This window comes from Drosophila subobscura, chromosome U (genome assembly GCF_008121235.1).
Source record: "Drosophila subobscura isolate 14011-0131.10 chromosome U, UCBerk_Dsub_1.0, whole genome shotgun sequence".
Lineage (NCBI taxonomy): Eukaryota > Metazoa > Arthropoda > Insecta > Diptera > Drosophilidae > Drosophila > Drosophila subobscura.
Window position 1 is genome coordinate 16,309,740 of NC_048534.1, and position 15,688 is coordinate 16,325,427.

Consider the following 15,688-nt stretch of genomic DNA (forward strand, 5'->3'; position numbering starts at 1 on the left):
ACAGATAGCAAAGGACGTTGCTGCAGCCGCCAGCGCACAGTGGTTCATGGATAATGAGGTGCATGAGGTAGAATTGCATCCCAAATGAAAGTCTTTGAATACATAATCAAAATTTACTGTCTTTGTCACTCAAAAAATCTTGTCTATAAGAACCCAATGGTAATAATATCTTCGGAATATTGCTTCTATAACAATGTTTCTCACCTGTGCTGCCGCCGCTTCAGTCCAACACCTGCGGCACCGGTTCCAGCTCCGTCGCACGGGCTTAAAGAGGAAGCTTTGGCAGAGCGCAAATTGCAGGAAGCAACGGGCAGCGCAACAAACAAACAGACACACGGTTGGACAAACAAACAAAAAACCAAACAGAACTAAACAACAAACTTGTGTGCGAATCTTTAGTTTCGTTTCGTATATTTTTTACTGCTGCTGCTGCTGCTGTTTTGGCCGTTTCCCGGTTTACCGGTTTGGGCCCTTGTTTTTGACACAGTTCAGGGAAGCAGTCACCGTTATTTTCGTAGTTCTCTGGGTTCGGTATGGTCATTTTTTATTTTGCTCCTGCTGTTGCTTTCCGCTTTGAGTTGCAATTAAACAAGCTACTGCCGAAGCAGACGATGCAGAAAGTCCAACAGCGGACCAGAGAAACATCGCTCATCAGTGCAATGTCCAATTTGCATGCATTCCGTTCTATCTCTACATATGTATATCTCCATCTCTCCCGTATCTCTTTCTCATGTTCCTTGTTTTTTCCAGTTGTAACTCACAATCACTATAGTACCAGATATTTGAGACATACATATGTACATACATATGTCTGTGTGTTTTTATGTTGTACGTCTAGCTTGTTGCTTGAAATTGAATAAAAACATTCACGAATCGCAGCAAACTTGAAAATGCTTTAAAGAAGACAGAAATGTGTTAGTGTTCAGCCATCAAAAATCATCTTTTTCTACCGATTACTTAACACAAGAGACAATAAAAGCGGTTATATATTTCCCTGAGTTAACTGCCACTTACTTTATCAAAAAAAAATATGGCACAAATACATCGTCAATCAATTAATAATCGTTCATTCCAAATGAAAGAAATCGGAGATTGTTTTTCATTAGTAATTCATAAATTTCATAACTGCTCTGCTCGGGTCAGGTCACGACGGGTTTATCAATTACGTTCACGATTGAAAAACATTCCATGTTAAAATTCAATCAAAGTTGACGTCTGTCGATTAGCACCAGCCACTGAGAGTTCAATCCAAAAATGGTAGAAAAAGATCTACAGAAAAAATCGAAAAACATTGAGCCGTAAATATTTACCTATAAAAATGGTTTAAGCATTTTATGTTGGAACAGCAGTTGCCATGGAATATATACATACGATATACATACATACGTACAAGTGGGAGCAAATTTAAGGCGCGGACTTTACATATGTATGTACATACATGTGGATGTATGTAGGATAGGTAGTACGTATTTTTTTGGTGCGACAAAATTAAATTAAACATTTTTTTATGCCTCTCTTTGGTTCGGTTGGATTCTGGGTTTCCTGGGTTTCCCGGGAAGTTGCGTGGCTTGACAGGCGCCAGGCAAATAAATTTCTGTTTCGTTGGGTTGTGTATCGCATGACATATGCATCAAAGTGTGTGGCATGTGGCGGGGGGTTTGAGGACGCATGGGGGCGTATCACATGCCTGTCGCAGCTGTCAATAAGTGCGCCGAGTCGACGTTAAAAATCAGGCATTAAAATATGCCGTTAAAAATGCAGATCATCTCCCCCATGCCCGTACCCCAACTGTGCCCTTTGTTAATGCGCTGCATAACCCATAGCTGGAGTGTTTCGCTTGCATGTGGCAAGTAAATTTAATGCGATACAAAATGAAAACTTTGTACCGAATCGGGCATCGATATTGTATGCTCCCACAACATCAGCCACACAAAGGAATGCCCCAAAGTTTTGGATTAATTTTAATTTGTTGCAAACTTCGGGGTGAGCTGAATGGAGCGGATGCGATGTTGATGGGATCTTCCAAATAAGTACATATGTATGTACATACATGCATAAGTGCATGAATGTATGTATTTAGAGGAGAGGGTCGCTGAGCAAGTTTGAATAGAAGATAGATTCCACAACTGATGAGAACGTCTGAATATTGTTAGCCAACCCTCGTCTTGGTGCTTGCGAGAATGAGGGAAACTCCAATTGGATGTGTGGCCCGTGCCAGAGAAAAGTTTTTAAATAGTTACACAAACTGCAAAACGCTTTTTATTTTGCTTGCGGGCCAGTCAAAACGGATTTTCCAGCATTCTGGCCAAGCATTTGCCATTGCACTTCGATTTGGCTGCACAGAAAAGTACACAGAAGTTTTATGAAAGAAAATGAAATGAAAATCCTGATCCGAGTCCCCATTCCATTTCGCCATCCGCAATCCCTCAAAGCTTCTCAAACTAAACAAATCTTTAGTTTTTATACCCGGTACTCGAAGAGTAAATAGGGTATATTGTATTTGTGCGAATAACGGTTGTATGTAACGCACAGAAGGAAACGTTTCCGATCCCATTAGGTACATACATATATACATATGTATATTCTTGATCATCATCAATAGCCAAGTCGATTGAGCGAGCACTCCAACAGCGCATCTTCTTCATCTCCCCCTCTTTTTACTGACAATGGAGAATGTACCAAAAATCCAGAGACAGATAGTCAAAGTGCTCGACACAATACATGTGCATCCGATTTGCAAGTAGGAGAGCGAGTCATCAGCAACCAACACAAAGAATCCAATTGTCTTTCCTATTCACTCATACAAAGCAAAAAGAACGACGGAGCTCAGTCTCGCATTGTTTCGCCGTTACTTTGCTCTCTCGCTCTCAATGTTTTCGTATTCTTTCTCCTCTTCACTTCCTCATTAGCTAAATGTAAAGAGAGCGAACATTCCATATCTCGTCACAATATATGTGCATTAGATTTAAGAGTAGGGGAGCGCTGCCTACGCCACCAACACCTACGCAGTTAACCTCTTTTGCAGCTTCTTCATCCCCATTTCAATAGTTAAAAATTTGTCAGCGCGTTCGGTCCGGTACGGATTCGGTCCGCTAAAAATCGGAAAAATCGGGTAAAATCGGGAAAATACGGGAAAATTCGGGAAACTAAACGGGAAAAAGTATCGTTGTGGAGTAGTGTGCAGTGTACAACAAAAAGTGTGTGTAAGTGAAGTGTAGTGAAATGGTTGAGCATTTAATGGGCAAAAAATGCAAGATCAATTGCGGAGAAGCACAGCGAGGCTAGAATCAGCTCGTCGATGGAGATATGCGGCAATATGTGAAAGTGAAGTATGTGTTAGTGAAGTGAAATTAAATGTGGTGCAATGGTTGAACATTTAGTGGACAAAAAATGCGAGATCATTTGCGAAATATGCGACAATATGTGAAAGTGAAGTGTGTGTTAGTGATTGCAGTGAAATATGGCGAGATCAATTGCGGATGAGCACAAAGAGGCTAAAAGCAGATCGGCGTTGGAAATATGCGGCAATATGTGAAAGTGAAGTGTTAAAAGTGTATTATTTTTCGTACAAATGTATGTACGTACATAGAGCAAAAATGTTTTAAATTTGCACCAAGGGCTTGCAATGTGTGTGTGTGAAAATGTGCCAAAAAAGGCGCGAAGTTGTCCCCTCCCTTTACCATGCAATCATATAAAAGCGCAAGAAAAAAGAAGAGGCGCAAAAAGCAAAGAGCGAGTGTCAGCGCTCCCATTTCAAGTGTCTCCTAATAGGGTGAGGCTACCCAATTCGAGCTAGTCTGACTCTCTCTCGTTCAGTGTGTACGTCCGAACTTCCGTCCCAATGCCTCACCCTAAATTAATGTGCCCAAAATCTGTGCTCTTAATAGAATCTCTCGCTCGATCCCGTTGGATTTGTTTCGTTTCGTTCGTTTCGTCGTTTCGTCGCGCGGGTTACGTATGCATGTGTGTGAAGAGGACAATAAGTGCTTCACGACACATGCGAAAAGAAGAAGCGCATTGAGGAAAAGAGGAACGTAAAAGGCAAGTGGAAATTGATGTTTTATGTTTGCTTTACAGTTTATACTTCTTTTCTCGTTAAGTTATTTTGTTTTTGTTTATTACCGTACCCTATGGCTTTACAATCTCGAAATTAACCAGTGAGTGTGGGTGCGTGCAAAGTCAGTTTTTAATTACTCTTCCCTAGGGTAGGGGGGCGAGCTAAAGGAGCGTGTTGGCGTGAGAAGTGTTGTAGATGTAGATGACAGATGAAGAAATTGTTAAATTTGGCAAAAAACCGAGGAGGTACAGATGTAGTACCGAGTACCGGGTATAAAAGTTGTGACGCGTAAGAAGCGTAAGAACACGTCCCTTCTCGTTGGCTTTAACTTTGTGGAAACAATTAAATGGAGCTCCAAGTGAAAAAAAAGCAAAAGAGAAAAGATTTCCGGGTCAGAATCCTTTAAGCAAACACTTAAAACCCAAGGAGCGGAAAGTTTTCTCTTTCCTGAAGCAATTAGTAGCTGGAAAGGAAATAAGTTTCTACTCTGAAATCGAATCGGACAGTGGCACACTCATTAGGACCTCCCGCCATGCATCGAGTGAACCAAATGTATTAATAAAATAATAATTAAATGTGTCAAAGTTTCCAAAGAGTAATTAATTATAATAACATAGACAAAACTTGACCAAATCACATTCACAAAAGCAACACATCCCCAGGAAATTCGAGACAAACAGTGAAGGCTACTCATGAAGGACACTATGAATGTGATCCCTCACAAGCTGATTTTCTTACTCTATGAAACCAATAGAATGTTCGTCTAGGGTTTCACTGTTTAAGCCAAACAAAGAGCGCAAAACTTTTCTTATTGGCCGGCTCACATTAAATGTTTAATGGGCTTGGGTGACAAAGCACCTGCTCGTGTAAGAACAACACAATATGGTCGAGAAAAGTTAAATTCAAGTTGGTTTTGACCCAAACGTGCCCTAGTTCTGTGGTAGCTCTGATAGAAAATAATAATTATATCTTTAATTAGAGGATAGTGTAGAATAAGCTTTTATTTCTTTTATTTTATTCCTCAGTGCTCGTCTATTTGTACCTATAACTTTTTGTGTGTGTGAATAACTTCCATCCTGTCGATGCTTTAATTATATTTAACTCTTTCCTACTCATACCACTCTTATCATTTAATTTCTTACAGGGTATTCACACCCACATATGTACATGGCCCTGGACCTGGCTGGAAAGTTTTGCTCAGGTTTGTGCTTTGGGGTTGGGGGTCACAGGCAATCCATCAGTTAATAAAAATGTGACAAAATGAATCGTTAGCAAGAGAAACTCGGGACAGAGTGTGAGTGAGTGAGTGAAAAGGTTGTGCCCAGAGGGAGAGCACATTGAAAAATAATAAATCATAGGCAGCTCGGACAAAAGGCCAGAGCCAATTCGAACCAAAACTTAAAGTCAACCCATAAAGTGCACCTGTGTGGGCGAGTATCTCTGTGTGGCAAGCTGAGCTGCAAACAGCAGCTGGCAACAATTTGCTACGTGCCTCCGATGCGCTTTCCCGACAACTATTTTCCCAGCCAAAAATGTATGACAAACCTGAGGGAAGGAAGGAGCAGAGCATGGAGCGTGGGAAGGGCTTGCTCATGTGTGCAGCAAATGAGTTTAATCACCTTCGAGAAAGAGTAAAAATGGGCAGGAGGGCAGACAAAATACAGTGAATCGTCGATGTGGATGCGGTTTACTACTTCCAGACCCGCCAATACCTACTAATGTCAGTCAACATATAGAGACTTCACTGTACTTGCATCTTTACGCATCCTCCAAGACAGTTGACATAGTTTCTGAAGGCGTTGTAATTGAAGTGTTGCTTAAACAAAAGCTAAAACTTAAATTGCTGTGAAATTGTCTGTGCCGAGCTGCAGTCACTCCCATTCATCCCCCCCTGAAAAATGGCAAACGTTTGCCTTTTTTTTACTTTTCTGGATAGTTGTTGGTGTGGCGGCTCCTACTCAAGTTGCAAGTTGCACAAACTCCAAAGGAGCACAAGAGGAGAGGGCACAGCGCACGGGGCTCTGGTGCGGCAACATTTATGGCGTCGGCAACGTTGCTTAACTGCTCCAAGAGCCACTTGACGCAATGCTTTGACCAAGTAGCGGGTGACAAGCCAAGCGCTTTGTGGCTGTCAAGTGGCTCCAGCTTCCCTTTCCCCTTCCCTTTCCTTTCTAGCCTTTTTTTTTTGGTGCTGAAACTCGTACTCGCTTCGACTCCACACATAAGTGTACTTGGCCCGGGACCGGGACACAGAGACTGCAACAAAGTTGCCTCTTGGATCGTTTCAGCAGTGGTAACAAATTGCAGTTTGGTTTGGCGATAGAAAGCGACTTTAACTGTTGACCTTGGTTGAATATTGTGAATGCCTACTGTGCACTGTCTGTAATAAGATCATTATAATATATTCCAGATAAAGGGTTGTGGAAAATAATAATACTCGATTACTTAAAGTAAAATATCTCCTACTTCTGTGCACAATCACATACCAAAAGATCACTGCAATGACTTTCCAACCACAGTGCAGTTTGACAATCCACGGACAGAGACGTTCCGATGCGACGACTATGACGACATCGAGGATGGACACTTTGTCAAAATGTGGCCCCATCCCTTTTGCTGTTTGCCAAATTAAATCTAAACCATTGGCCACAAAAGCGCAACATCTTACCAAACTGAAAAGTGGCGAAGTTAGAGCCGGAGTGGATTGCGAGTGTATGTACAGTTGTGCTTGCAGACAACTATCGATTGGTGCCAAGCACAGATGTAGCACACTTTGTGGCTGGAAGGAAGTCAAAGAATAGTCGGGGGTGGACAGAGAGAGCGAGAAGGAGAGGAGAGTGAGAGGCAAGCAGAGAAAAAATAAACTTTTGCTAATACAATAATAAAAAGTTACTACGTGCAGTGTTGCAAAAGTAAGAAAGGCAGACAGAGGGTACGGGACAGGGGACGGGTGTAAAGCTAAAGCAAAATAATATAAAAAATTTAAGTGAAAACTTTTGCTCCAATCTCCAGGTTTTGCCTTCAATCTCTCCTTTCTCTCCCCGCTTTACACTCGTCAAGAAGAAGTTGCAACAAAAGTTTTGCCTGACGCTAACCTTTAAGGTAAGCACTGACGAGAGGCGTGTCGGCTTAATGTTGCACGTTGGCCGCGACACTGATTAGATTTATCAGCGGCAACGGCATCAAGTTGCACATGACAAGTTGCAGCCAGCAAAGGAAGAGAGTGAGCTGCTGCAACTTATGCAAAAATCCACTACAGCAATCAAAATTCAATCAGACAGCAGCTGAAGCCGCAACTGCCACCGCTAGTGGTAGCAACAGTTGTCAATTGGTTGTGGCATAAGCGGCGTATGCGTATGCGTAATGTGCAACAGTTTCCGGCGCTGATTGGTGGTGCAACATGACAGGACACAGCACGACATTTCAGTAATGAGTGGAAAACAAGGATGTCAGTGGATTAACTTCGTTATTGGATTATAGAAGACAGCACAGCACTGTTTCCGGAAGAATGACAGAACCCTAATCGAATTGCAGAATTTCCCCCGATAAATGAGTAAGGGCCTCCCATAAGCTCATCAAAATGCAAAAGGCTTTGGGGAAAATGTCCGTCTTTCATCTAACGAATAGATCTGCTGGCTGCTTGTTTTACAATATCTCACAAATATCACGCTTCCCAATCATAAATGAGCCATAAATAACACATTGCCAGCCACACGCACACTCAAATATGAGAGGAACAAACAGACGAAATGTTGTCAGCCAAGTAAGACTCGTAATAAGTGGGCTTGGGGGATACCCTATAAGAGCGAAACATTTGCATGAACCACATGCCAGCCAAGTTTATGCCATTCCATTTCCTTATCCGTAACTACTCATCACAAACCATCTCCTGTATCCATCATACCCATCCCAATGCCACGTCAAGTAACGGACCTGCATATAACGATACTTATGGTCAGGCCTCACATTTATAGATGAGATAGCTGGGGGGAACGTGCTTGGTTCTTGTATTTCCGTATTCTTTCTTGATGCTTTTTGCTCTCTACCGTACTCGGGACCATTCCATGTCCATGGTGCTACATCCTTCGCTTCGTCCTAGGAGTACTCCTTCTCTGCCTTACATTGGTTGTACAATGCTGTCTCTGGCAGAGTTGCTTGTTGATCAAATTTAATCATATTACATACACATATATTTCGCCCTTTACGGTCTGTTACCCCAATATGGCCCCAAGGTTTTGGGTGTGGCAGTGAGGCACCGGGGTGCATGGATGATACGCTGCGATACGATGCTGTGATGCTGGAAGTATTTACTCTTGTTTACAGTTGTGCACCGCCGGCTGAAATGGGCAAAATATCCAATTTGAAAATTAATGCCTTTAGGATATTATTCATAAAATTCGTGCATGCTGCAGGGATAAGCTGAGCAAACGAGGCGGAGTGAGAGCAGCGCGGCGGCATATCAGGGGGAAAAAGCATAAAAGAGAAAGAATTTGGTCAGAAAAAAGAAGAGAAGCAGCAGCAGCAGCTGATGCATTGCCTTGCTCTCTCTTCCTCACTACTTCACTCACTCACTTACTCTATTCCTTTCTCCCTTTATATGCATGTATGTATACCCTGTAATTAAAGCGCAGAAGGGTAGATATGCTAAGATCTACTAATTTTATTATTAAAGTATATTAAATATTAGAGTAACCAAATTGGACAAGATTTAGATTTCCCATTGAAAGTCAATTAGTTAGATGTTTCCAAGTGGTAAGTCCACGTAGGGTATCTAATAGTCGGAATATGTACTTATATTTCTTTCATATTTGCTTTGCCCTCTGCCCTCCCTCTCAGTTGTAATTGCCCTGCGGCATTTGGCGCGTTGAAGTTTTGCCAGAAACCGCAAAAGTTTATTGTGCGCTATAAATTAAATGCAACAAACCATTTAGACTGACAATGAGGGACGGTGGGTGGGAGCAGAGGAACAGTGGATAAATATGGATCGAATGCCATAATTCAATTTAAAGCATTTTCGGTAAACGCTCAATAAAAATAATGATAAACGGATGACAAGAATCACAAGGAAGAGAGATTGCTCATAAGCAAAGCGAGGCTGTCAATGTTATCGTATTCTCTCACATAGTCAACAAATCATCAAAATGCAGGGACAGAGAGTTTCAGGGAACGTTTACGTGTCGGCTGATATCAATATGGTTCACTATATTTTAGACATGAAAAGGGGAGGGGAAACCTGCTACGTAAGAGCGACATCTTAGCGAATTTAAGTGCACACAATGTGTAGATCTTTTACGAATATTAACAATTTCCAATGAAAGACAGAGACAAATACGAAAATAAAGCATTGGGCTAAATTCAGAATAAATACGAATGTGGCAGGGAGTAAGGAGATGGAACAAGAAGTTTATGCAGAGTGCGGTGGAGTCATGGTGAGAGTGTAGGCAGTGTGGAAGTCAGGCGATATCAATAAGCGCAGAGGGGCATAAAATGTTGTCGGAAATGACTGCGGAAATTACACTAAAACGCAACCCGGGCGTAGCATCGCGTCGGACGCATGTGACGCAACAATTCCAACTCATGCGAGTTGTTAACGGGGAAGGAGAAGCAGAGCCCGAGAGTCCGAGGAGGTGGGCCGGAAAATGCCTCAACCAACAGCCCAAGTAATGCAAATATTTTGTAACCGTCTGTCTGCGTGGGAATTTAACCCCCTCTCAACTTGATTTGTTTCGGAATATTCCTGGAAATAAAAGTATAAAGTATAAAAGAAAAAATATCAGCGCTTGCGAAAAGAGTACATCCATATGTGCAAAGAGAGATTTAGAATAAATATTTTAATATGCACTGCGTATTTCTGACTAAGTGTGGAAGTGGCAGACATGAATTTGACAGGAAAATATACGCAAGTTCTAACTGAATGATACTTTTATGGCTATCTTTCAGCATCTCTCTTTGAGACAATGATTTACATTTGTGTGGGCTTTCAGCAGTTAAAGGCAGTGCTGAGTTGAGAAAAGCTTTCAGGGAAACTGTTCGTAGTGGTACGAGTACGACATGCCTCATGTCAGGAAAAATGCACAACCATTTACCCACCACTGGCCTTTCGGGAATGTCGCTTAGTCCAAGCGATCGGTTTAATTCCTCCTCGACTCTAGGCCGCGTGTCGAGGCGCTAATGTATTTTAGTCGCGTGTGCATTTCAGCTGCCCCCCAGGGAGGCAGAGGTACACAAATGGAGGCGGCGTGGCATGTAGGATTAAGGGGCGCTGTGCTAATTATACCCTCAAACAGTGTACAGTAGCTTGCAGGCGTAAGAATGGAGCAAATAAGAAGCTTTAGTTCTGCTGTTGGGTATTTACAGATATTTAATGGTGGATATATAAGGATGATACTGTCTTTGAAAGTGTACTTCCGCCTATGAAAGCCCTTCGATTTCCTGTAATCGAAATTTAAATTATTTTTTGGGCTGTGTACACACCTCTTTGCCCTTTCACACATCGAAAACATCTGCTGACCAACACAGAATCCCAATTAATTGTATGTATAGCCACAAAATTTGTATAAAATTCATTGAATTGCAATTTATAATTTTATGTAAAAACTCAGTATGCAATTTTTTAATTGCCAAATATTTGCTCTATGCGTACATAATTTGTTCTGCATTAACTGGAACAAAGAACGAACCATTCGGAGGAGAGATAGGGTGAAAGGGAAAATATGGTGAAAAATATTTGGAAATTGCAAATTAATTATGCTACACGTGTATTTATTTAAGTTATCTAATTAGAGTCGAACGCAATTCATTACCAATTGTTTGTCGCCCCTGGCATTTGAATATTTATGGTTAGACTCATTTAATTTAATATACTGAAAAATCGAATGCAGAATCCACTGTATTTTTCTCTGGCCCTAAATCGATTAGCAGAGGGGTTTGAACATTTCCTGAATTAAAATGGATTTATATTAATGGAACCTAAGCGCATTTGAAAGTATTTTTTGGAACTGAACGTAATTTAAAGAAAATCAATGAACAAATTTGTAAATAAAATGATTCCTACCCACTTCAAGCTCAACTTCTCTCTCTTAACTCATCTAATTATCATTTGTTTAAGTTTAAATTTAAAATTGACTTTTCCCAAATGAAAAAAGATCCATCCAGACCCATAAATTTAATTAGTTTGAGCCACGCTCTCAGTGCGGTCTGGAGGTCAGCAGGAGCAAAAGCAGAAGCAAAAGCAGGCCGGCCAAGCAGCTGCCAGAGTCAGGGCCAGAGCCAGAGCCAGAGTCAGAGCCACATGCATAAACTCGTACAGCGGGCCCGAACACAGAGCCAAAAAACTTTGCCAAATTAGTTCAAAGTTCACAAAATTTTCCCTGGCCGAAGAGGGGAGCGTAAGAGTGGGCCAGGAAAAAAGTAGCAAACACCAAGTCAATTATTAAAAATAATTACTTTAGCCCAAGTTGCCACAGCGAAAATTTTGTATTTGTATACAGTTTTTTGTTTGCTGGGTTCCTTATTTTCGAGACATTGTTTGAGTTGGGGTATGCACGTGCAGTGCTCGATATGGGGAGAGACGAGCTACATTTAAAGACCTATCGGCACGGATCAATGACTGAGAACCGACTTTGTTTGTCTGAAAGACAACGGGATCTGGAATTCATTTTCTCGAATTTTGTAGGGCAACGCACAGTCTCCACAGGTTTCCTTAATTTGGCATTTTAAACTGAAAAAGTTTCAGCGGCTTTTTTCATTTAAGCAGAAACATACAATAAGACCTCAGAAAAGACAAACCAAACGGTATTCAAAAATATAAAATACCTCGAAAAAACACAGTCAGTCCCAGTGACACACCCCCGCCAACCGCTTTCTCTTCCTCCAGCAATGGTGCCACGCCCCATACTGCCCGAAAAGGCAGGCAACTTATGCCATTTGTTATTTATAAAAGATTAAACCACAAAAAAGCAAAGTAACCCCACATTGCCCACCCGAAAAAGGGAGGTGGTAAAGAGGGAGCACTGGTGTGAGAGAGGGAGATAGATGGAGAAAGACAGTGGAAGAGATGGACAGAGCATCGTTTTATCTGTGTTATGTCCTGACCAACCGCAAAATGGCGCTGACTTAAAACGAAACGAAAGAGAAATTAAAATAATATTTAACTAAATACGAGAGTAAGCCTACAGTCACTGGGGGGCTCCCGTTCTGCACCCACACTCTGCCCCTGGCTACTACTGTGCCACAACACCTCCTCCGCCTGTACACCAGTTCTTGTGGCTTATTTATGGCCGCGTCCCTAATTGAATTGCAGTTTATTTGAGAGCCCCCGCCCTGGAAGCTGTTTCGCTCCGAGGAGGCTACTTACACAAAAAGCTCTGGCCGCCGTCTCTTTCACTGGCCGCAATTTTTTAATTAACTTTCTGCTGGGCCAAAAGGTAATTTCTCCGTGTGTCTGTGCGTCTCTTTCTCTCTCTCTCCCTCTCTGAGTGTGTGTGAGTGTGTTGGCCAAAATGATTTATACGAAACAATTATCAGTTTAAATGGCGTATTGAAATTTCTGCACAGAAGTTTTACCCTCAGCGCACCTGGAAAAGTGCCCTGGCATCGGGCTTTAATTTTATTATTCCGCCCAAGCTAACGAGATTAAAAAGTTTTGCCAACGCCTGTCACAGCTGGCTGACAGCGTGGTAGGTGGCAGGACTGCTGGAAGGGTGGGTTGCTTTGAGCCAAAGTGCTCGCGATAGTTGCAGCTGAGAGCCGCGTTGCATTAGCCGTGAAGGGGAAAACTTGTTGCTGAAATGAAATGGCAATGGCCATTAGGAAAACTTCACAGGCAGAAAAAGAAGCGCTGCAAGGGGAAGCCAGTGGGGATGGATGCCAGAGCGGAGCCGCAACAATAAATCAAAGCTGAAATATGCAAACATCCCCATACAAATCAAATAAAAGCCAAAGCCACAAGAAATAAAAGACAAACCCCCAAACGAAACTAATAGAAATCTCGCCCACACTCGCTCACTCCCCCTCTGCTCCACACACGCACCCACACACAGCAATGGGAACCCAATTCAATTGCAACTGCCAAAGGATGGCCAAAAGCCAAAAAAGAGGCAGGAAAAAACCAAAAAAATATATATGTACATGTATATTTGGGAAAGTAAAAACACGAAGCGGGCAATAAAAACGCCCGTGCTTCAGCGCTGGGCGTGGCACTGGACAGACTTCTAGTGGTGCTGCCAATCGGCGTAAAAGGGAGCACATTGACTGTTCGACTAGGAGGCAGGCAGGCAGCAGCACATCCGCGGGATAAAGGAAATCAATTTGGTTTGCTATCATACTCAAATTAAAGGGAATCGCGATTCTAGATGAAGCAGTTTTATGGCAGCGCTGTGTTTGGTATTGTTTCTCATTTTTATTTGATTCTAATGATTGAATGAAAAGATGGAGGTATTGGTTGGCGGGGTTGGCATGCAATGAGTTGTATTAAAAGGAATTATAACGCTTGGAATGCTTCTTGAATGCTAAACTAATTTCCTAAACAAATTTCATGAATTTCTGATGTACAAATCTCGGATTTACCATTTTATAACTCTCAAAAAGCTCCGTTTCAAAGTGCACTTAAATCAGTTAAATATTTTTACCATGCTAAGCGCTCGTTTATTCCAAATGTGAATTTTCTATTGGTTTTTTTTCCAACGATTATCACTAATAGTCATCCTCAAAGCAGCCCATATGAATTCAATTTCAAATGAAACTAAAAAAAACTGCTGCCAAAAAAGTTGTGAAAAAATGCTAAACAGATAAACGTTCATTGCGGTCACCCCAAAAACACAAGAGCAAAAAAAGAGAGACGGGCAGATACTCGTATGGCTGGCATATCGCACTCCTGTTTATTTTATGTTATTAAAGCGAAAGTTTTCATTTTGTAACCATTTTCGGGGCGTGTGTATGTTAGAGTTTACACAAAATTAAATGCCATAAAATTCAACAAAAACGGACAGAATGTTGGGAGGGCGAGACAGAAAGGGACGGCAAGCGAGAGCTAGAGGGAGACGCAGTGACATATTTTAGCGACAAAACAATTAAAACTGCATGCTGAGCGAACCGACAGAGGCATCTCCAAAACTCTCTCCACATGCAAAACCCCTTCAGCCGGGGGCCGAATGAGCAGTTTCCGCTCTGCAGGAGCGTAGGACAGGATACAGGACGATGGCAGGGACTGGGTTAAATGCGAGCTGCAGTCCTGTGAAGCAGTGTCACGTTTGCCAGCCATAAATTTCCTATTATTGCTCGCGTATCCGTGCATAGATTTTCATGCACATTTGCTTAATAAAAACCCACCCCAAATCCTCTACACCCAAAAACAGCTCGGAAAAAACAGCACAAAAAAAGTGTAAATCAAAAGCGAGCAAAGCAACTCACAGGCAACAAAAACAACATTTTGATGGCCCGCATGGCGTATGCTTAGCCACATCCGACTACACACTTCCGCACATTTGGCGCTGTCCCTCCCCCGAAAACCGCCACCGCTTTGGATTGTTAACAAATGACTCGATGTGGTCGACAGGATAGGGCAAGGGGGCGACGGGGAAAATTATGCCATGCCACCCGACTGATTGCATATCCATGCCATATCTGTAATGACTCATTTGGCATGCCCGTTTTGATTCTCTATGAGCAAATGGGCCCTTTGATTTCGATTTGAAGTTTGTAAATATCATCCCAGACTCTGGAATATTTCTATGGGTAAAATTGTAGAAGCGTTGAGCAATCTTGCAGGGTATCTAAAGCTTCGGCATCTCTGGGAGAGCCATCTTTCATGTTTAGGGTTGGCGTTGATTCGGTTTGGTTTGTGTTTGGTTGCTCTCCACATTAAATCAGAGCGTCAGCACTTGCTGTAGCTGGACAACAGAACAGAGTTGCAAATTACAATGGAGAGACACTTCGAGGGGTAGGAGTTGAAGAGTGGCATTGAAGTTCCCTTCTGCGAGTCTCTTCTCATACGAGTCTGTGTGGCAGCTGCGGTCAAAGAGCGCCCATTACTCTCCCACCAAAAATGAAATCTATATTGTCGCAGAGCTCGACGTGCGGCGCCTTTAATTAGACGCGCGACACACCGCACAAAGGGTGGCACATACAGAGAGAGACAGATGGAGTAAGAGAGAAGAGAGAGAACCTCGACTGTGTCAAAGAGTGGAACGAGATACCCATCCCCATCATGCATAGCGCATGAGAGTTGAGCACTTCAAAGGGCTGGTTATCGCATGGCCTCTGGCTTTAGGCTCTGTCCCTGTCTCCTGCTACGTGTAATTGGCGCAAGTAGGCAGCCATGGGGCATGTGGGGCATGCACCTAAGGGCCACGTAAGTACTGAACAACACACACAAACACACACACACACACACACACACACAAATTCGCATTCACGTCTGCTCGTATAGCATATTGCCAGCGGATCTAACCCGAGGCCATTGTGTGCTGCGTTTGGCGACATGTTTTCTTTATGCATTGCAGTTCCTATCGAAAGGCCGCAGTAGATACACGGGGTGGCCTGGGTCCATCCATTAAGCTGAATGTTCACTTCATTGCCGGGCAGCCGGGCAGTCGGGCAGGAAACGCCCCTACAGGGAGTTGGAGTGACGCA